The sequence below is a fragment of the Bos javanicus genome, chromosome 6 (assembly GCF_032452875.1).
Source record: "Bos javanicus breed banteng chromosome 6, ARS-OSU_banteng_1.0, whole genome shotgun sequence".
In the NCBI taxonomy this organism is placed as follows: domain Eukaryota; kingdom Metazoa; phylum Chordata; class Mammalia; order Artiodactyla; family Bovidae; genus Bos; species Bos javanicus.
This window is the reverse complement of record NC_083873.1, coordinates 27,269,539-27,293,497: the sequence shown is the minus strand read 5'-3', so window position 1 is coordinate 27,293,497 and position 23,959 is coordinate 27,269,539. Positions and strand designations below refer to the sequence as shown.

General features: G+C 36.2%; 1 protein-coding gene and 1 pseudogene across 1 annotated transcript in view; one reads left to right on the top strand and one right to left on the bottom strand.

Annotated features, from left to right (window-relative positions):
- The window catches only part of STPG2 (sperm tail PG-rich repeat containing 2), a 636,844-nt gene that overhangs the window by 43,464 nt on the left and 569,421 nt on the right, over positions 1–23,959 (bottom strand). The window lies entirely within an intron of this gene.
- LOC133250075 (protein AMN1 homolog) lies at positions 16,191–17,003 on the top strand (annotated as a pseudogene).

Below are 23,959 nucleotides of genomic sequence, written 5' to 3'. Positions count from 1 at the left end.
TAATAGAAGAAAGTAAGGTGATAGGAAAAAGATACACTAGCATATTTAAGGGAGGGCCTGGTGGGCTGACGTCTATGGGGTCACACAGAGTCGGACACAACTGCAGTGACTTAGCAGCAGCAGCAGCATATTTAAAGGATGTGACTATATATCCTCTTAAAACTAAATCCTGTGACTAAATTATACTTTAACAGCCTACCATCAATGTCCTGTATAAACAATGAAAGCTAAAAGAAATAAATGTTTATGATGTTAATAAATTAGTGCATAAAATATTTCTGTTACACATTTTTCCTCATTTAATGATTTATTTAAAAATATGTGATATGACAAATGTATATTGTCTTATTAAAATTTGAAAGTAATAAGGAAAAGTGATTTAAAATTTTCAGTCTTTTCTCCTTCCATGCTGTGCAACATTCTCTCCCTTAAATTCCTAAATATATAACATGCACTTCTACATAAAGTTCTGTCTGGAGGCTTTGAGCTTTTTAGAAAAGATATTTTAAAGTGGTAATAAATAGTTCAAAGTTTCTCTGGAGGCGGTCATGATAAACCTGATCCCTAAAGTACTAAATTTCTTTCTTTGCCCTATAAACACTATAGAGCAGCAAACCTACTCCCCACCCCCCCCCGCCCCCCACCTCCCAGGTTTCAGCTGAATCCCATTTCCTTCCCTTTAGGCAAAGAAAGTTCTTGCTCCGTGTCAAATAGTCTTGCAATAATTTGGCCTGTGCAGTGGAACTGGAAAATAAAGAAAAAGATATTTGAGAAATGTATTTGATTAGTCAATCTGCTTTCAGATTTCTCACAGATGACTACAAATTGTAAACTCCTTTCTCTCTATCATCTAGCTTCTCTTGCTGCAGTCCATGGGGTTGCAGAGTTGGACATGACTGAGCAACTGAACTGAACTGACAGCAAAACTAAAACAAAAAACACATACAACCATAGTTTAGTACATTCAAAACTTTATGGTATTTTGGTCAGACAGTTAAATGTGTTGCTACTTTTCTAGAAAATATGGGTCAGAAAAAACTAAGATTGGAAATATACCCACATGTCAAGAAGCATTTTTTAAAACTCAGGCAAATATATATATATACATATATATAAAATAATAAAATCCATGTAGTATTAAAATTTGCCCACTTACTGGCTTAACAGAGTACTCAGTTATCTATAATAACAACCCAATAATGTTCATAATTTTTAAAAAATATATCTTAATACCTTATAGTAAAAACTGAGTGTACTTTGAAGAATTTGGATTTGGAATTGCTGTAGTCATTTTTTTACTACTTTTTGAATAAAATGAAATAAAACCTGAAATTATATTACTGAATCAAGATATTCAATAATAACATCTGGAATAGAGAGTTGGTGATTCATTGGAAACACTGGGTGAGTTCTCCAGTTAAATACGGTAGGGATGTACAGGAAAAGGTCAAAAGTGGTGCGATGTTGCTATAGCTCACCATTAGAGAAGGTATAGTGGGAGAGCAGAGTCAAAGAGAAAGATACTAAGCTTAGTTCTAGACGTCTGGGGTCTGAGATGTCTGAGGGAGAGCTAGAACAATGAAGGAAGGAGGCAGCCAGCCGCCCATTTGAGTCTATCACTCACAGGATGGGAGGGATAAAATTAGTTGTTTCTAGCCCATGACTACAAAGAAGACAAAAAAAAGAGGCCAAACCAAATCAAAAGACCAAGCTTAAATAGCCAAAAAGAAGACTGGAGAAATATACACATAGAGAGTACAGAAGCTAAAATACTGAGACAGAAACCTCTGTCAGGAACTCAGGAAGGTGATGGAGTGCAAGTGCCTAGAAAAGGTTTTGTTATTCCTTGCCTCCTTTTATGTCCTGGCCAGGGCATTGTGAGGGAATGATGAGACAGAATTTATAGGACCAGTAACCAAATGAACAGACAAGGAGAATACTTTGAGCATGCGTCATTTCTAAAAGCTATGATTATAAAGAAGTGGAAATTAACATGTGAGTAGAACCACTATATTTAATAAGCTATGATTATGGGAGCTTTCATGTTTTCATTTTATAAAACAAACTTAAAGTTTGAGACAATTATTTTGTGATTTGGATTCAAGTTGTCTCTCAGGAGACAGAGAATTAACAATATTTTTTTTTTTAAATGGAAGCAATAAGATTAGGGAATTAATGTGGGTGAACTCTTTAATGGGAACTATGCAATTGCACAAAACACCTGATTGAGATCTGACACATATTTGCTTTGCTGATATGTGCTGCTTTGTCAAAGTTTTTCATCAAATATTCTGTGATTTATAATGAGGAAAAATTCCATAATTTTACAAAGAACTTCATATGTTTTAAATATAGTATTTTTCAGTGTACATTCAGTTCAGTTCAGTAGCTCAGTCATGTCCAACTCTTTGCAACCCCATGGACTGCAGCACCCCAGGCTTCCCTGTCCATCACCACCTCCTGGCCTGGAGCTTATTCAAACCCATGTCCATTGAGTCGGTGATGCCATCCAACCATCTCATCCTCTGTCATCCCCTTCTCTTCCTGCCACCAATTCCTCCCAGCATCAGGGTCTTTTCTAATGAGTCAGTTCTTCACATGAGGTGGCCAAAGTATTGGAGTTTCAGCCTCAGCATCAGTCCTTCCAATGAACACCCAGGACTGGTTGGATCTCCTTGCAGCCCAAGGGACTCTCAAGAGTCTTCTCCGACACCACAATTCAAAAGCATCATTTCTTCGGCACTCAGCTTTCTTTATAGTCCATCAGTGTACATTAGGAAAGGTAATTCTTAAAATATATGATATATGATACAAAATGCATCTTTATAGAATTTTTATACACTATTATGGGCTTCTCCAGAGAAGGCAATGGCAACCCACTTCAGTACTCTTGCCTGGAAAATCCCATGGATGGAGGAGCCTGGTGGGCTGCAGTCCATGGGGTCCCTGAGTCAGACATGACTGAGCGACTTCACTTTAATTTTTCTCATTCATGCATTGAAGAAGGAAATGACAACCCACTCCAGTGTTCTTGCCTGGAGAATCCCAGGGATGGCAGAGCCTGGTAGTTCGCATGGAGTCGGACACAACTGATGTGACTTAGCAGCAGCAGCAGCCTGGGCTTCTCCAGTGGCTCAGCAGTAAGAATCCACCTGCCAATGCAGGAGCCACAGTTTCAATCCCTGGGTTGGGACGATCTCCTGGAGAAGGAAATGGCAACCCACTCCAGTATTCTTGCCTAGGAAATCCCATGGACACAGGAGACTGGTGGGCTATAGTCTATAGGGTCGTAGAGTCAGACATGACTTCGTGACTAAACAACAACAACAATTATATCATGTAGAATATATTGTATCACAAAGTCTAAACTTTAGTCTGATTTATCTGTGTTTCCTAACCACAAGTGTCTCCTGACCATAGTCTCTAGTTGGAACAATAAAAGGAAATAGGAATAGTCACATTATTAAAAAGAATATGTTATTTGTATTATTTCAATGTTTTTCAAACAATCTTCAGAATTATACAGGTCACTGAAGTGATTCCTTTCTATGGCAATAGAAAGGAATCCACAGTAAAATACTAAAATACTGCCCAGGAGACCCACAGAGATTCTGAGAACGTGCCTCAGGGACTCTCTTGGATGTGGGTCTAGGGAAAAAAGTAGTAGCAAGCAGGGCAGGGTAGCCACCCAACCATTCCCTGTAACAATTGCAGTTGTATCTGTTTACCCTATTTGACTTATTAAAAAAGTAATTTTAAGATAGTCTTTCACTGTTGGGGAAAAAATGAAAACTAATATTCCAAGAAGAGGTTCATAGCAGTTAAGGCTTAATACTGTAAATAGAATACCTCTTGAATTTGTAGAAAACATTTTCTGAGTGTTTATTGATTTATCTAAGCACTGTTATTTCTTCAGTTTCACATATAATGCAAAACCAACTTTTATAAGGCAAGCAGATCTAACTGGTAAATAAAAGATTTCTTTCTTCCTTTTGAACTCTCAAATTAGATATGCATAAAATATGCATCATGCAAAATTTCAAACTGGCTTATTGGAGAATACTTATGTTTATATATTGAGTGTATGCACCATGTATGAAACTCAGGCTATTTGGAATACATATGAAGTCAAGTTACATAATTTGATAAATAGCACAATAGAGGATAATGCCTATTTAACATTTAGAAAACCATGTAACTGAATTTTGAAATGGTTCAATTTGTTTATGTTTAATCTAAAAAGATCAGAAGGAAGAAATATCTGCTTATTGAATGATATACACCAGGGGTTTAACATTGGTTGTCCTTTTTGAGATAGAATTCAACATTCTATTAACTTTCTTGAATATTTCATTTTTATGAATATATATTTCTATTGTGATGAAAGTAGACTTAACAAAAGAAAAATGCTGTTTATAATACTTACTGCCACTCCCAGAGCATACACACATATATATATATATACGTACATATATATATATACACCAAAAAAACCCTCAATATGTGCTACAAACACACAAAGGCACACACACATTCTTTGTTAATGGCAAAGAATTAAGTAGATAAAAGTCTAAAATTGAGATATGAGAGAAGTTACAGGTTTGGTAATTAGTTACCTAGAATTTATTTTTCTACTTACATATAATTGACATATAATATTATATTAATTTCTTAACTAAAAGTGGAAAATGGAAAAATTGTGGAGGGAGGGTGATAGTGGACACTCTGGCAGGGAGAGGCAGTATCACTGATGTTATTTAGAATCGCCAGTTCATAGTGATAATAAAAATCCAACTAACTTTTAGTGGGTGTGATTATTATCTTTAGATTTTTTTCAATATACTTTCTTATTACTTTCATGTAAGACGAACTTTTCCTACCACCCTTCCTTTTGGTACACCAGAAACTTGGAACATGTTTAAAGAGGAGAAAGTCTCACCAGTGGATCAGAAGACTTTGAGTTTCAAAGAAAAGGCTCAATTAATATCTATCATGAATTTCCCTCTTATGATATCAAAGTTTTTTTAATAAATTGTATTTTTTAAAGGTAAAAACAACTAACCCTTTCCCAGCAGGTAACAAATAACTTTTCCATGTGGATCCATCCATAATTTTCTCTTTGCTGAAACAAATTATGCACATACGGATTTTCATAACATATGGCATTACATAACAAGTTTTAATTGCTTGTTTACTTAATGTATTATGATATCTCTATAAGACAATTAATACAGCATCAATTCACTATTCATTTTCTATTTTGTCATAGTTGTAGTATAGATACTTCTATCATTTATTCAGATAAATGATAAGACATGAGATTGCTATAGATAGACATGAAATTTGAGTTTGTTGCCTACAAAAATATTGAATAGCCATGTTTAGAAATAAATCTTTATATAATTATTTTTTAAGGATGTTTTCTAAAATTGGAATCTGGTAGGGCAAATAAATACGGTTTCTCCAAAAATGCTGTAATACTAGATATTTTGATTGTTCCCTACTTGGGCCAAACATATTGTAAAGACAGTAGTGGGCCCATTGTTTTGATTCATATTTCACTGTTAAAGACTTTGAATATCTTATGGTCATTGGTCATTTGCTCTTCCTCCAGACTGAATTTCATATATTTTTTCCCTCTTATTTTTTTTTAGTGAAGTATTGTTGACTTCTAATGTTGTGTTAGTTTTACCTATATAGCAAAGTGATTCAGATACATATTCTTTTTCAGCTTCTTTTCCACTATAGATTATTATAAGATATTGAATATAGCTCCGTGTGCCATACAGGAGGCTGATGTTATGTATTTAAATACAGTAGTGTTAATCCCAAACTCCTAATTTATCCTTCCTCTCTCTTCCCCCTACTGGTAACCATAAGTTGCTTTTTTATATCTGTGAGTCTCTCTTTTGTAAATACTATTTTGTATCATTTTTTAAGATTTCATATAAATGATATGATATTTGTCTTTCTCTGTTTGATTTATTCAATATGATAATCTCTATGCCACCTATATAGATGCAAATGGCATTATTTCCTTCTTTTTTTTTATAGCTGAGTAATACTTCATTGTATATGTGCCACTTTTTCTATATCCATTCATCTTCAGTGAACACTGAGGTTGCTTCCATGTCTAGATTATCGTAGAGAGTGCTGCTATGAATACTGGGGTGCATGTATCTTTTTGAATTAGAGTTTTTGTCTTTTCTGGATATATCCCCAGGAGTGAGATTGCTGGATCATATGGTAACTCTATTTTTAGTTTTTAAAGTAACCTCCATACTGTTCTCCAAAACGGCTGCACAAGTTTACATTCCCAAAAACACTGTAGAAGAGTTTACTTTTCTCCACATTTTCTACAGCATTTACTGTTTGTAGACTTTTTGATGATGAGAAATGTCTTTTTAGGTTTTCTGCCCATCCTTTGATTGGGTTGCTTTTAGTTGTTGAATTATATGAGCTGTTTATGTATTTTGGAAATTAAGCCATTGTCATTGGCATCATTTGCAAATATTTTCTGTCATTCCATAGGTTATATTTGGCTTTGTTTATGGCTTCCTTTGCTATGTGAAAGCTTTTCAGTTAATTTGGTCCTATTTGTTTATTTTTGCTTTTATTTCCATTACTTTAGGAGACAGATCTGCCCCAATATTGCTGTGATTTATGTCAGATGGCAGGGTGTTCTGCCTATGTTTTCCTTTAGGTGTTTTCTAACTTCTGTTCTTAGATTTAAATGTATAATCCATTTTGGGTTTATTTTTGTATATGGTATTAGAGACTTTTCTGATTTCATTATTTTGCATGTGGCTGTCCAGTTTTCTGAGTGCCACATATTGAACAGACTGTCTTTCCTCCATTGCATATTCTTGCCTCCTTTGATATTGATTAATTGACTGTAAGTGCATGGGCTTATTTCTGGGCTTTCTAATCTGTTCCATTGATCTATGTGTCTGTTTTGTGCCAGTACCATGCCATTTTTATTAGTGCAGCTTTGTAGTATAGTCTAACTTACCAGGAGTCTGATTTTTTCAGCTTTATTCTTCTTTCACAAAATTGTTTTGGCTATTTGAGACCTTTTGTGTTTCCACACAAACATAATCTTTTGTTGTTGTTCTAGTTCTGTGAAAAATGGCATTGATAATTTTATAAGGATTGTATTGAATCTGTGGATTGCTTTGAGTGACATGGTCATTGGACAACATTGATTTTTCCAATCCAAGAGCACAGTATATCTTTCCTTCTCTTTACGTCATCTGCTTTTTTTCGATCAGTGTCACAGTTTTTGGAATACAGATCTTTTAGCTTCTTAGGTAGGTTTACTCTGAGGTATTTTATTCTTTTAGTATGATGGTTTCCCCAGTTTTTCCTTTTGATCTCTCATTGTTAATGTAAAGAAATGCAACCAATTTCTGTAAATTAGTACCCTGAAACTTTACTGCCTTTATTGATATTGATATAATACCAGTAGTTTTCTGGTAGCAATTTTAGGATTTCCTATGTATAATACCATGTCATCTGGAAAAGTTACAGCTTTAATTCTTCATTTCCAGTTTGGATTCCTTTTATTTCTTCTTCTCTGATTGCTGTGATTAGGACTTCCAAAATTATGTTGGGTAAAAGTGGAAAGAGTGGGCAAACTTGTCTTGTTCTTGATCTTAGAGGGAATGCTTTCAGCTTTTAACTCTTGAGTACTATGTTAGCTTGGGTTTGTCATATATAGCCTTTATGTTGAGGTATGTTCCTTCTATGTCCACTTTCTGGAGACTTTTTATCTGAAATGGATGTTGAATTTTATCAAAATCTTTTTCTGAATCTACTGATATTTTTTGCTTCAGTTTGTTAATGTGGTGTATTATACTCATTGATTTGTAGATATTGAAATTTTCCAGCATCCCTAGGATACATCCCACTTGGTCATGGTGCACGATCCTTTTAATATATTGTTGGATTTGGTTTGCTAGTATTTTGCTGACTATTTTGTTGACAATTTTGTTATCATATTCAACAGTGATACTAACCTGTAATTTTATTTTATGGTATCTTTGTCTGCTTTTGGTGTTAGGGTGATGGCAGTATCATAGAATGAGTTTGGAAGTTCTCCTTCCTTTGCAAGTTTTGGAAGAATTTTCAGGAGTATAGGTGTTAAATAGTCTCTAAATATTTGATAGAATTTACCTGTGAAGCCACCTTGTCCTGAACTTTTGTTGGGAGTTGTTTTAAATCACAAATTCAATTTTAGTACTTTTAATTGGCCCATTTATATTTTCTGTTTTTTCCTGGTTCTATCTGCACCTTTCTAAGAGTTTGCCCATTTCTTCCTGGTTGTCCATTCTATTGGCAAATTGCGGCTTGCAGTAGTGTCTTAAAATCATTTGTGTTTCCGTGATTTCAGTTATAAGTTCTCCTTTTTCATTTCTGATTGATTGATTTAGACCCTCTCCTTTTTTTCTTGAGTCTGGCTAAATATTTTATCAATTTTATCTTTTCAAAGAATCAGATTTTAGTTTCTTTTCTATCTTTTTTAGTCAATTTCATTTATTTCTGCTCTGATCTTTATGACTTCTTACCTTCTACTAACTTTGGGTTTTGTCTCCTTTCTCTAGTTGCTTTAGGGATAAGTTAGGTTTATTTGATTTTTTTTTCTATTGTTTTCAGAGGTAATCTTGTATTGCTAGAAACTTCCCTCTTAGAATTGCTTTTTCTGTGTCCCATAGGTTTTGGACAATCATTTTTGTATCTAGATATTTTTTGTATTCCCATCTTATTTATTCAGTGATCCATTGGTGGTTTAGTAGCATACTTTTTAGCCTCCATATATTTGTGTGTTTGCAGTTTTATCCTTACAGTTAATTTCTAGTCTTACAACATTGTGTTCAGAAGAGATACTTGACATATTGAGGCTTGTTTTGTGGTCTAGAATGTAATCTATCTCAGAGAATGTTCCATGTGTACATGAAAAGAATGTGCACATAGTCTGAATCTTTCAGGTTGAATGTTTTATATATTATTAAATTTATTTGGTCTAATGTGTCACTGAAGACTTGTGTTTCCTTATTGATTTTCTATCTGGATAATCTGCCCAATGATGTAAATGGAGTATTCAAGTACCCTACTATTATTGTGTTACTGTTGATTTTTCTATTTATGTCTGTTAACACATTACTGACTGGGGGATTTTTATAGAAACTAATACCTATGGACAGTGATTTGTTATGTAACTGAAGTCACATTTGATGTTATTTATCTGAAACTTTGTACATGTCTTACTAAAGCATTCTAATATGTTGTTAGAGTGTGTTAGGCACTGTGGCAGCACCTCTGCCTCTGTGCAGGGAAATAGGACATCTTTTACAACTGTACTGTGTTTTCACCTAGAAGGGCAGACTACACTTTCTGCCAGCATTTTTTTTTTTTTTAGTTCTAAACTATGGCGTAAAACCTGATACACAATCCTATCTCATTCCTTGGAGTGACAGAAATGGAGTCAGTTTCAAGAGAATAATTTATATTTCAAAAACAATGTAAATGTAGGTAAAAACTATATATTTTTTGTATTTACAATGTTCAAAGAAACTCACTCCCAGCAATAAAGCTATATACATTAAATGTTTGAGAAAAAAGTTGTTTAGGACAAAAAAAAAAAAAACCAAGGGAACAATATAAGGAACAAAATTTCAAATTTCATTGAATTCTATCTGAGGAGTTTGGTTAAAAAAAAAAGATGAAGTAATTTATATCAATAAGTAGCTATTGTCCACATGAGCCTGTATACTTGCAAGGTCTTTTTTTAAGTTTCACTCTTAAGAGACAAGAGAACTATTTTGTATTCTCTCTGAAGACTTCATGAACACATTAAATAAATACTTGAAAATGATTTACATATATATATGTTAAAAAATCAGAAAGGGACCAAATGTGTTTTATATATGACAAATATTTATAAAGGCAATTTTTTTCAGTACTGTCATTTTCTACTTTTATTACCCTAAATATGAAAATGTCTTCCAAACCCTACTTGTATGCCCCAAAAGGAGGAAAGTGTTCTCAATCAGAATATATTGTAAACAGAAATCTAAAAATAATTTGCAATTTTTTTCTTGATTTTAAAGCTGTTGCTTATACTAATACAGAGCTTTAACAGTTGAACAGAATGTCTTTGTATCTCCAGGCAGACAAAATAAAACTGCCTCAGGAAAAAAAAATTATTAAACACACCTCCCCAAGACACATGCTGAACTCAAAATTACACAGCATGCACCTAGTCTCAAAAGATTGTGATTTGCTTTTCAGTCAAATGTTTCCTGCTGCTAGAACAAAAAAAAGAAAAAAAAAAAAAGTAAGCTTTGTTGCATGAAAAAGCTTAAACCAGAGAATTACTGCACTGCCTTGGTTATATGAAATATACTGCATAATCTGGAAGGTAAAAATAAAGCATTAGGTTAGGGTAAAAATGATCTTTCTGTTGCCAAGACATACACATACCCTTTATGCTTGTACAGATATCTGTACAGTTTCATGCACTCTCTTAGAAGCATCCTAACTCTGAAGGAAGTTCCCATAGAGCCGTATGTGTATCCCAGCAGTGTGTGAATCATTTCTCTTATCTAATAATTCCTTACAAATGTACCTTGGTTGTTCTTTGACTTTCTTCAAAGGTGAGACTCACAATGGGGCATTAATTTTGTCTGCCAAATATATTTTTAAAAGTTGTTTGTTTTTCTGCTCTATAGCTTAGCTAGAAATTCATGACTCCATGAGAGAGAAGAAAGCAACATTTATATTAAAATGCTAAGAAAAATAAATTTCTCATGTTTAAGTCCATTTTTTTTTAAAAGCAGGAGTTCTTGTCATTGTTTTACATAGGATAAAAGAAGCATTATTTAAGATGAGTTATACAGGAAAACAGAGAAGGCACTGGCACCCCACTCCAGTACTCTTGCCTGGAAAATCCCATGGACAGAGGAATCTAGTAGGCTGCAGTCCATGGGGTTGCTAAGAGTCGTGTCATTTTCCCTTTTCCCTTTCATGCATTGGAGAAGGAAATGGCAACCCACTCCAGTGTTCTTGCCTGGAGAATCCCAGGGACGTGGGAGCCTGGTGGGCTGCCGTCTATGGGGTCGCACAGAGTCGGACACAACTGAAGCGACTTAGCAGCAGCAGCAGCATACATGAAAAAATAACCATTATTTAAAATAAAAATGATTAAACAGTTTAGAAGTATTACTTATTGCCATTACTTCCCAAGTATTAAGGATAATCCAAACAGAAAAAACCATATGCAGGCAGCTTATACAATTCTGATTACTTGCCAATTTGACCTAAAAATGATAGAAATTAATTATATAGAACTGTTGATAAACACGACCTTTACTGCATGAAAATTACAATTATTTCACTACAGTATTTAACATAACCAGTAATTTAATAAATGTCAATTATTTAGCATTATTGATCAGGTTACATAAACAAAATGTGTAGCCATATAAATGCTCCAGTTAAGTTCTAATACAACAGGAAAAGCAATACTTTCCTAACACATCATGTTTTCCAAATTATAAGAGATCATTTATAAAAAAAAATCTAATAGAGAAATATATACCTCTTTTATTTAAAGTCTTCAATTTAAACAAACATACATTTCTGGTAATCTCTTTGTTAGCTAATTAAATTAATTTGAGGACCATAAAGAAGGTTGAGCCCTAAAGAATTGATGCTTTTGAACTGTGGTGCTGGAGAGGATTCTTGATCTCAAGGAGATCAAACCAATCAATCCTAAAGGAAATCAACCCTGAATATTCATTGGAAGGACTGATGCTGAAGCTCCAATACTGTGGTCACCTGATGCGAAGAGCTGACTCACCGTAAATGACGCTGATGTTGGGAAAGATTGAGGGCAAAAGGAGAAGGGGGCGGCAGAGGATGAGATGGTTGGATGGCTCAATAGACATGAGTTTGAGCAAACTTAGGGATACGGTGAAGGAAAGAGAAGCCTGGCGTGCTGCAGTTCACGGGGTTGCAAACAGACACAACTTAGTGACTGAACAACAAATGTTACACTCATTACTTTGAATCTGTAATAAAAGATTGTTACCCCGTGTTAGAACTTTAAAATATTTTAGCACTATAAACAGTAATACTCTAAGAATCCATGGCCCATTACTTTGTTTTCTTTAGGCAAAACTGCTAGCATGCCGTTGTATGGTATGTCTGTAAGGGAAGTGCATATTATTACAAAACATTGATAAGGAAAACACGAATTGCCAAGCTGTCACTATAAATTTTTGCTTTCTTACATAATCATGTACATATTTTTCTGATTCCTATATTTTCTGTTATTTATTCCATTTCTCTTATTTCATCAATATAATTTATCATTGCTTAGGTATAATTTTAATGATGAACAGTCTGGGAGCCAGTTCTCCTGACCATGTGCTAGAATGGGAACAGGGAGAAACAGCTATAGATAGCACTTACTAAATGAACCCTGGAGAAAAATCAGAATCCAATAGACCTCTTTACTTTCCTAAAAATGAGGGTATAGAATTAGAGCATATGTTCATATATAAATGAATTTTAAGAAAGAAATTCTCAATTTAGTATTGGTGAGTCTTCCATGGGCTAAGCACTCTCAAACAAAGACTAAGTTTTCATTTCTGAAATAAACCATGCTCCCCACCTTTAACTGGTGGACTTTTTAAATTGCAGAGAATGTGCTCATAAGGAGCAATGCTGCTTCAGTGGGTGAAGTATTTTTGAAGGTATATGTAATTTTCATGTAAGATATTAAGTTCTTTTTTAATAGTACTCTTAGAATTTTGGTTTTTATTTTGTATGGAGGTATAGCTGATTAACAAATGTTGTGATAGCTTCAAGTGACCGGCAAAGGGACTCAGGCACACATATACATGTATCCATTCTCCCCCAAATTCCCCTTCCATCCAGGCTGCCAATGTTAATTGAGCAGAGTTCCATGTGCTATACAGTAGGTCCTTATTGGTTATCCATTTTAAATATAGCGGTGTGTACAGGCAACTATAAGTTCATCCTCTAAGTCTGTGAGTCCCTTTCTGTTTAGTAAGTTAGTTTCTATCATTTCTTTCTAGATTCCACATATAAGGGATGTCATACAATATTTCTCTTTCTTTGTCTGACTTACTTCACTCAGTATGACAATCTCAAGGTTCATCTGTGTTGCTACAAATGGCATTATTTCATCCTTTTTAGCAGCTGAGTAATATTCCACTGTGCAAATGTACTACATCTTTTTTTATCCATTTCTCTGCTGATAGGAATTTAGGTTGCTTCCATTTGTTGGCTATTGTAAACAGTGCTGCAATGAACACTGGGGTGCTTATATACTTTTGGATCATGTTTTTCTCCAGATATATGCATAGGAGTGGGATTGTAAGGTCATATGGTAGCTCTAATTTTAGTTATTTAAGGAATCTCTATATTGTTCTCCATAGAGGCTATACCGATTTACATTACATTACTGTTTGTGGATGTTTGATGATAACCATTCTAGCCAGTGTAAAGGGATATCTCATTGTAGTTACTCCTAGAGGAAAACATAGGCATCACTCTCTCTGACATAAATTGAAGAAATATATTTTTCGCTCGCTCTCCTAGAATAATGCAAATAAAACAAAAATAAACAAATGGGATCTACTTAAACTCAAGCCTGAATTGGATGGAGCTAAAATAAAGATGTAAACATCCTAACTCATCCATTGAAATCTTCTTAAAAGGCCAGAGCAGTGGCTGTTCGGTGCTGGAGCGACCATGAAGAGATACCCCACATCCAAGAAAGTATGGAAAAGCACTAGACCATTCAGGTATAACATAAATCAAATCCCTTACAATTATACAGTGGAAATGACAAATAGTTTCAAGGGATGAGATCTGACAGAGCACCTGATGAACTATGGACAGAGATTTGTGACATTGTACAGGAGACAGGCATCAAGACCATCCCCAAGAAAAAGAAATGCAAAAAAGGAAAATGGCTGTCTGAGGAGGCCTTACAAATAGCTCTTGAAAGAAGAGAAGCAAAAAGCAAAGGAGAAAAGCAAAGATAAAACCATTTGAATGCAGAGTTCCAAAGAATAGCAAGGAGAGATAAGAAAGCCTTCCTCAGTGATCAGTGCAAAGAAATAGAGGAAAATAATAGAATGGGAAAGCCTAGAGATCTCTTCAAGAAAACTAGAGATACCAAGAGAACATTTCATGCAAAGATGGGCACAATAAAGAACAGAAATGTTATGGACCTAACAGAAGCAGAAGATATTAAGAAGAGGTAGCAAGAATACACAGAAGAACTATACAAAAAAGATCTTCATGACCCAGATAATCACGATGGTGTGATCACTCACCTAGAGGCAGACATCCTGAAATGCAAAGTCAAGTGGGCCTTAGGAAGCATCATTATGAACAACTCTAGCGGATGTGATGGAATTCCAGTTGAGCTATTTCAAATCCTGAAGATGATGCTGTGAAAGTGCTGCACTCAATATGCCAGCAAATTTGGAAAACTCAGCAGTGCCCACAGGACTGGAAAAGATCAGTTTCATTCCAATCCCAAAGAAAGGCAATGGCAAAGAATGCTCAAACTACTGCACAATTGCACTCATCTCACACACTAGTAAAGTATTGCTCAAAATTCTCCAAGCCAGGCTTCAACAGTACATGAACTATGAACTTTCAGATGCTCAAGCTGGATTTAGAAAAGGAAGAGGAACCAGAGATCAAATTGCCAACATCTGTTAGATCATCAAAAAAGCAAGAGAGTTACATAAAAATATCTACTTCTGCCTAATTGACTATGCCAAAGCCTTTGACTGTGTGGATCACAACAAACTGTGGAAAATTCTTAAAGAGATGGGAATACCAGAATACCTGACCTGCCTCTTGAGATCTCTGTATTCAGGTCAGGAAGCAACAGTTAGAACTGGACATGGAACAACAGACTGGTTCCAAATTGTGAAAGGAGTACATCAAGGCTGTATATTGTCACCCTGCTTATTTAACTTATATGCAGAGAACATCATGAGAAATGCTGGCCTGTACGAAGCACAAGCTAGAATCAAGATTGCTGGGAGAAGTATCAATAACCTCAGATGTGCAGTTAACACCACCCTTATAGCAGAAAGTGAAGAACTAAGGAGCCTCTTGATGAAAGTGAAAGAGGAGAGTGAAAAAGTTGGCTTAATACTCAACATTCAGAAAACTAAGATCATGGCATCTGGTCCCATCATTTCATGGCAAATAGATGGGGACAGTGGAAACAGTGGCAGGCTTTATCTGTTGTGGCGGTGGAGGGGGGGGCCTCCAAAATCACTGCAGATGGTGACTGCAGCCATGAAATTAAAAGAGGCTTGCTCCTTGGAAGAAAAGTTATGACCAACCTAGATTTAAAAGCAGAGACATTACTTTGCCAACAAAGGTCCTAGTCAAAGCTATGGTTTTTCCAGTGGTCATGTATGGATGTGAGAGGTGGACTATAAAGAAAGCTGAGTGCTGAAAAATTGATGCTTTTGAACTGTGGTATTGGAAAAGACTCCTGAGAGTCCCTTGGACTGCAAGGAGATCAAACCAGTCCATCCTAAAGGAAATCACTCCTGAATATTCATTGGAAGGACTGATGTTGAAGCTGAGAAGCTGAAATTCCAATACTTTGGCCAACTGATGCAAAGAACTGACTCATTGGAAAAGACCCTGATGCTGGGAAAGATTCAAGGTGGGAGGAGAAGGGGACGATAGAGGATGAGATGGTTGTATGGCATCACTGACTTATGGACATGAGTTTGAGTAAGCTCCAGGAGTTGGTGATGGACAGGGAGTTCTGGTGTTGCAGTCCATAGGGTCACAAAGAGTCGGACATGACTGAGCTACTGAATTGAACTAATTTCAAAAGCTTTTGCACAGCAAAGGAAACAATAAACAAAATAAAAAGACAACCCACAGATTGGTAGAAAATATTTTCAAATGATGTGACCAATAATGGATAAGTCTCCAAAATTTACAATTAGCTCATGACACTTAACAGCATCAAAACAACCCGATCCAAATAGGTCTTCTTGGGCAGAAGACCTAAACAGACATGTATACAAAGAAGACATACAGGTCACGAGGGACTACGAATTGTGCTGGAGGCGGGAGTTGACAGACGGTCTCTGGCTGAATCTCTGCAGCCCCGGGACCCTGGAAGAGGCTCCGAAGGGCAGCCGCGATGCCCAGCCCTCAGCGGGTCAGTCAGCTCCCGGATCTATGCCTTTGGTGCTTCATGAAGGATATTTCTAGATATATCACAGACATTAAGCCTTTGCCACCCAACATAAAAGATAGACTCATCAAAATTATGAGCGTGCAGGGGCAGATAACAGATTCAAACATAAGTGAGATTTTACATCCTGAAGTCCAAACTCTAGATCTACAAAGCTGTGATATTTCAGATACTGCTCTCCTGCACCTATGTAACTGTAGAAAACTGAAGAAATTAAATTGAAATTCCTCAAAAGAAAACAGAATTTCCAAAACTTCAAAAGGAATAAAAGCTGTGGCTTCATCTTGTTCTTACCTGCATGAAGCTTCTTGGAAAAGATGCTGCAATCTCACTGATGAAGGAGTCCTTGCTCTTGCACTCAATTGCCGGCTGTTAAAGATCATTGACTTAGGAGGCTGCTTAGGTATTACTGATGTGTTCTTGCAGGCATTAGGAGAAAACTGTGCATTTTTGCAGTGTTGATTTTCCAGCCACTCAGGCATCTGACCATGGTGTGGTTGCACTTGTTAGTGGACCTTGTGCCAAGAAATTAGAGGAGATTCATATGGGGCATTGTGTGAATCTGACTGACGAGGCTGTAGAAACTGTCCTTACTTGCTGTCCTCAGATATGTATATTACTCTTCCATGGATGCCCTCTAATAACAGATCATTCACGAGAAGTCTTGGAGCAATCAGTAGACCTGAACAAACTAAAGCAAGTGATGTGGACTGTGCATTGATGCTCACTGAAGCTTAGCAAATCTATGATCTTCATACTACTTTCCCTGCAAACAGTGGTCTCAGAGATTGGCTTTCCAATAGTATGATTTATGCTTTGAAGTTAACCTGGCTTTGCTTTTATTTTAATAGTGCTTTTATTTCTATATATAAGTTCGTTGATGAGTGAGTGTTCTTGAAATGGCAATTATAGCATGCCCTCTGATATATTGGGGGAGGGTATTGTTTTCTTTTTAAATAATAATGTTTTTAAGTTACCTGTTTCCCCTGGAAATTTCCTTCTAACTAGAAATTTGAGCTGCTATAAGAGATATTTATCATTGTGGATAAACAGGAGAATTCTAAGTTATTTCTAAAAGCATAGTTACCTTCCTAGCTGTTTTCTGGCTACTGCCTTCCAAAGTATTTAAATGTCCACTGGCCAAAAAGCAAAGCTGAATATCAGGCCTGTATATTCTTCACAAAAATTATTATTTCAATGACACAAAGAAATGTAATAGTTTAATGTCATAATCTCAGATATCATATCTTAGCATTTGAGTGATACTGAGGCCTCTGCCTGGCCACTTATTTCATTGATTTTTATGGCTACTTTCCCCCAATACATGCTATTCATCTACAAAATTTCTTCCTTAAAAACTGCATTCAAGAACGTGTTCAGTTCAGTTCAGTTCAGTCGCTCAGTCGTGTCCAACTCTTTTCGACCCCATGAATCGCAGCACACCAGGCCTCCCTATCCATCACAAACTCCCAGAGTTCACTCAGACTCATATCCATCGAGTCACTGATGCCATCCAGCCATCTCATCCTCTGTCGTCCCCTTCTCCTCCTGCCCCTAATCCCTCCCAGCATCAGAGTCTTTTCCAATAAGTCAACTCTTCGCATGAGGTGGCCAAAGTACTAGAGTTTCAGCTTCAGCATCATTCCCTCCAAAGAAATCCCAGGGCTGATCTCCTTCAGAATGGACTGGTTGGATCTCCTTGCAGTCCAAGGGACTCAAGAATGTGTAAGAATGAGTAAATATGAAATAGCATCACAGAGGTTGTATCCTGAAGCTCTACTGGTTTCACATTGTAAAATAAACAGCAGAGGTCTTAGTTTTCAAATGCAATATATTACTATCTATAATCACAAAATTCTCTAAAATACACCATGCTTAAACGATCCCCAAATTCACCATATTCCCTATGCCAAAAGCCTTTGTCAGTGGGACCTTCTTGCTGCTGCTGCTGCTGCTGCTGCTGCTGCTACTGTGTCGCTTCAGTCGTGTCCGACTCTGTGCGACCCCATGGACTGCAGCCTACTAGGCTCTTCCATCCATGGGATTTTCCAGGCACGAGTACTGGAGTGGGGTTCCATTGCCTTCTCCAGGGACCTTCTTAAAGACTTCCTATTTTAACTGTGATACTGTGAATAACAGGGAAAGTACGGTATGGTAGATTACTTGGAGATACATAGAGGGACAGGTTTACATATTCAACTCGACTTCTTCTCCTTACTATTACCTACTTTATAAACGTGCTGTTTATAGTGTATAGTGTACAATATAGTGTATTACCACTGCAAAGGTGGTACACGTGTGTGTATGTATAAAATGGGTAAGGCCTGTTCCATCTATGAAATTTCTCTAAAGACAAATTCAGTAAGATTTAATATTGAACACCTAACCAAGTCACTACCTTTTTCCCCTTTTTAAGAAACTAGTTTCAAGATCTAAAGTGTCAGATTTTTAAGGTTTATAAAGGACTTATCATCCTAAAAAAAAAAAAAAAAAAGAAGAAAAAGAAGACATACAGATGGCCAAGAGGTACATGAAAGGATGTTCAACACCGCTAATTATAAGAGCTTTAATAGAAAATCCATTTGTGGTGGTTCCCTGGTAGTCCAGTGATTATGACTGAGCTTCCAGTGCAACAGGCACAGGTTCCATCCTTACTGGGGATCTAAAATCCCATATGCTGCAGGATGCACCCATGAAAATTTCAATTTGCTTCAATTTTTATATTATTCAGTTTATATTTTTTACATTTTTAAATGTATGTTTAATGGGAGGAAAATTGCTTTACAATGTTGTGTTGGTTTCTGCTGTACAGAATCACAAAATCAGTCATAATCATACATAAGTCCCTTCTGTGTGAGTCTTGCTCCCCTCCCCACATCCAACCTCTATAGATCATCACAGAGTGCCAGCCTATCTATTTAACACCCTACTCCAGCACTCTTGCCTGGAAAATCCCATGGATGGAGGAGCCTGGTAGGCTGCAGTCCATGGGGTCGCTAAGAGTTGGACACGACTGAGTGACTTCACTTTCACTTTTTCACTTTCATGCATTGGAGAAGGAAATGGCAACCCACTCCAGTGTTCTTGCCTGGAGAATCCCTGGGGCAGGAGAGCCTGGTGGGCTGCCGTCTATGGGGTCACACAGAGTCGGACACGACTGAAGTGACTTAGCAGCAGCAGCAGTGCATATATGTTGATACTACTTTCTCCATTCATCCCACTCCCTCCTTCCCTGACTGTGTCCAAAAGTCTGTTCTCTACATCTGTGTTTCCATTCCTTCCCTGCAAATAGGTTCATCAATACCATTTTCTAAATTCCGTATTTATGTGTTAATATATGATATTTCTTTTTCTCTTTCTGACTTACCACACTCTGTATAACAGGTTCTAGTTTGATTAACACTAGAATTGACTCAAATTCGTTCTTTTTTATGGCTGATATTTCACTGTATACATGTACCACAACTTCTGTATCCATTCATCTGTCAATGGACATCACTGTTTCCATGTCCTAGCTTTTATAAATAGTGTTGCAGTGGACAGTGGGTTACATGTGTTGTTTTCAATCATGGTTTTCTCAGGGTATATGCCCAGTAGCGGAATCACTGGGTCATATAGTAGTTTTATTCCTAGTTTTTAAGGGAATCTCCTTACTGTTCTCCATAGTGTCTGTATCAATTTAAATTCCCAACAGTGCCAGAGGGTTCTCTTTTCTCCTCTTCTCTAGAACATTTATTGTTTGTAGACTTTGATGATGACCATTCTGACTAGTGTGAGGTGATAACTCATTGTAGTTTTGATTTGCATTTCTCCAATAATTAATGATGTTGAGCATCTTTTCATGTGTTTATTGGCCATCTGTATGTCTTTGGAGAAATGTCTGTTTATGTCTTTTGCCCATTTTTTGATTGAGTTATTTTTCTGATATTGAGCTGCTTATATAATTTGGAGACTAATCCTTTGTCAGTTGTTTCACTTGAAATTATTTTCTCCCATTCTGAGGGTTTTCTTTTAATCTTATTTATTGTTTCCTTTGCTATACAAAAGCTTTTAAGTTTAATTAGGTCCCATTTGTTTTTGGTTTTATTTTCCATTACTCAAGGAAGTGGGTCAAAGAGGATCTTGCTGTGATATATGTCAAAGGGTGTGCTGTCTATGATTTCCTCTAGGAGCTTTATAGTTTCTGGCCTTACATTTTAAGTCTGTAATCCATTTTGAGTTTGTTTTTGTGTATGGTGTTCAGATGTGCTCCAGTTTCATTCTTTTACATGTAGCTGTCCAGTTTTCCCAGCACCACTTAATGAAGAGGCTATGTTTTCTCCATTATATATTCTTGCCTCCTTTGTCAAAGACAAGGTGCCCATGGGTATGTGGATTTATTTCTGGGCTTTCTATCTTGTTCCATTGGTCTATATTTCTGTTTTTGTGCCTATTATGCAGTTTAGTTAAGAGAAATCTCATAAAGATCTTATTTAGCATTTGAGAAGACGTTTTCGTCACTGAGAAGCGATACTGCTGAATGTTGCTGTTATTTAATTATAAAGAGTTTTTATAAATCACAAACCAAATGCTTTCATGGATGAAACAAAAGAAAAATGCATAATCATATGGTTTAGGAAAATGTCACTCAGATTCTCAGTAAAATCTACAGCTGCAAAAATAAAAAGGAAGACTGAACAAAAATATAATGGTCTTGAAACTTGCAACAAATAACTGCACATTTTAACTAAAATAAGAAACAGAGAAACAAAAACATGCCAATGGTGCAGATTGCTGGTTTATTTTTAATATTGCTTCATTTTTAAAAATAAAGTATACAGACTTCCTGTAAAGATAGAGGATTGAAACAGTACTGGGGGAAAAAAAAAAAAAAAAAACCCTCACTCCTTCCGTATTTAACAAAATGAAGGAAAACAGTAAAAAATTACAACAAAATTCACCAGCAAGACCTAAACTATGAATGGGATACAATGAGATGCCCAAACTAAAAAATGTATCACTCCTTGCCCCATCTCCCTCAAAGAAATTAATATATACTTAGGAAATGAGGACTTAAGAAAATCCTGCTAATTCTCATTATACTTTCTAATTTTGAGCAAAGCTTACTCGAGTGACTCATCAGCCCTGGGAAAATCAGGATAAACCCAAGAAAGTACAAACATTAACAACTTCTCTGATGCAGGACAAAATCAGCAGAGTGAGAAACTATCACCAGGAATTTCTATAATCCAGGATATCATGTTGAGTTAAGTAAAAGATCTAAAAACTATGGGAGTTCCACACCTCTTTAGTTGGGATGAGTGAGCCCTAACATGGCAATTAATAAACAATAAGAGAAAGAACCCAGGTTGCACAGCATGGATTATAGTGAGCTATGGCTGAGACCTAGCCCTTGCACAGTTCACTTGCTCATTCTTTTCTTTGTTCATTTTACCACACTTAATTGAGAATCTATTGTGTATATGGCACTGCTTCAGGTACTGAAGAAATGGCAGTAAACAAATCAGATAAAAATATTTAGTTTTATGAAGTTTACATTATTTAGAGAGTTATTAAAATCAAAACTCAAATATGTCTATAGCGTATTAAAATGTGATTAAACATTAAAGAAGAGACATGGAGAAGTCCTTGGGGGAGAAGGGTTCCAATTAATACAGTAGTCAGGGAAGTCCTCTGTGAGAAGGTGATAAATGAGGAAAGACTGGAAGGAATTGAGAATGAACCACTGGACAGGTGATGTTGAGATTCAAGGCATCAGAGATAGCAGGTACAAAGGCAGGCCTGAGGAACAGCCAGAAAGACAGTGCCACTCACATGGAGTGAACCCGGTGGAGGTTAGTAGGGGATGAGAAAAAAGAGCAGTTGGGTTGGAGCTAGAGGCAGGTATATTGCATAGGACCTTATATCACTGTAAGTTAAGTATTTTCGCTTTTACATAGAATGAAAAGTAAAGCATGGAGTGTTTTGAACAGATGGGAGATTTAGTCTAATTTATATTTTAATTAGCACAGTCTGACTACAGTCTTGAGAATAAATGCTAGAAGGAGCAAGCAGACACGCAAGGAGACCCGTTAGGAAGTTACATCCATCATTCAGAGAAAAGTTGATGACAGTGGTAGCACCAGAAGTTTTAGAGCAGTTGAAATTCATATATATTCTGAAAGGAGGGTCAATAGGGGTTTCTGACCGATTACATGAAGGTGAGGAAGAGATGAGTCAAGCCAGAAGTTTGGCTTTGGATATGTAAATTTTGAAATGTCCACTAGACTTCCAAGTAGGGGTTTGATGATTGAAGCTTAGTGAAAGAGCCTGACTGGATGGAGGTAAAACATGAGACATCATCAACATAAAGATAGCATTTAAAGCTGTCATCAAGGCTCCGAGATAAAAAAAGAAGTTGAAAAGTAGAGCCTAAGAGAACTCCAACTTTAATAAAATTAGGGAGATCAGAAGGAACCGGAAAAGGAAATTGAAAATGGGTGGTTAGGGAGACAGGATGCTGTCCTATATGTTAAGCATAGAAGTTTCAAGGAGGTGAAAGTGAAAGTCACTCCGTTGTGTCCGACTCTTTGCAAGTCAGACTATACAGTCCATGGAATTCTTCAGGCCAGAATACTGGAGTGGATAGCCATTCCCTTCTCCAGAGGATCTTCCCAATCCAGGGATCGAACCCCCGTCTCCTGCATTACAGGTGGATTTTTTTACCAGCTGAGCCACCAGGGAAGCCCTTCCAGGAGGAATGAGTGCTAAGTGCCATGTCAAATGCTGTGAACAGGTAAGATACAGACCGAAAATCCACACCGTATTTAACCACATGGCCGTTCTTACTGGCCATGACAACAGTGGCTTCTGTATCGTGTAGAGTAAAAGCCTACTAGGTACAAAAGAGAATAACAGGAGAGGAGGTGGGGAAAACAAGTCCAGAAAATGTTTTAAGGAAAGTTATAGTAAATGGAAACAGAAAGATGCAACAATGATTGGAGGGGAAAAGGGATCAACCAAGCACTTTAAAAATGCAATATACCAGAATCTGATGTTGAGATGGTCTAAAAGAGAAAAAAAAGCCTGATGAAGAAGAAGGAAAGCAGAATTGCTGAAGAGATGCCTTTGAGTGAAGGAGGACCTGATCTATTAATAGTACATGATGGAGAGAGGAGGACATAGGTGCAGGAAGAGTTCATAAATACTACTTAATATGCCAATACAAAAAGTGTATAGATAAGAATATTTAGCCTTTAGATAATAGTAAAATAGAGAAAATACTCTAAAATGTACAGAAGTGTCAAGGATAATTCAATCACATGAAGTCAGAGAAAATAAAAGATCTGAACAAAGCTGCCCATTTTAACATTTCTAAAAAATGAAAGGAAATAGCCTATACAAACTATACAAACATATTCTAATAGGAAAAAAAGAAAAAGTATTAGAAGGGAGAGAGATGCAAAATAAAAACATAATTTGAAACATAATATAAGGACTAAAAGCATATTCTCAAGAACAATATGAGAAAAATTTAATAGAAGAAATTAGAAATCAATAAGGTGACTTACAAAGATAAGATGAAAGACAACAAAATTTAGAGCCAAAATACTCAAATTGAATGTACAGATTAGAAATATTAAGAGTCAGAATTAATAAAAGCCACATCAATGACTTTAGAGAATACTTGAGGTAGTT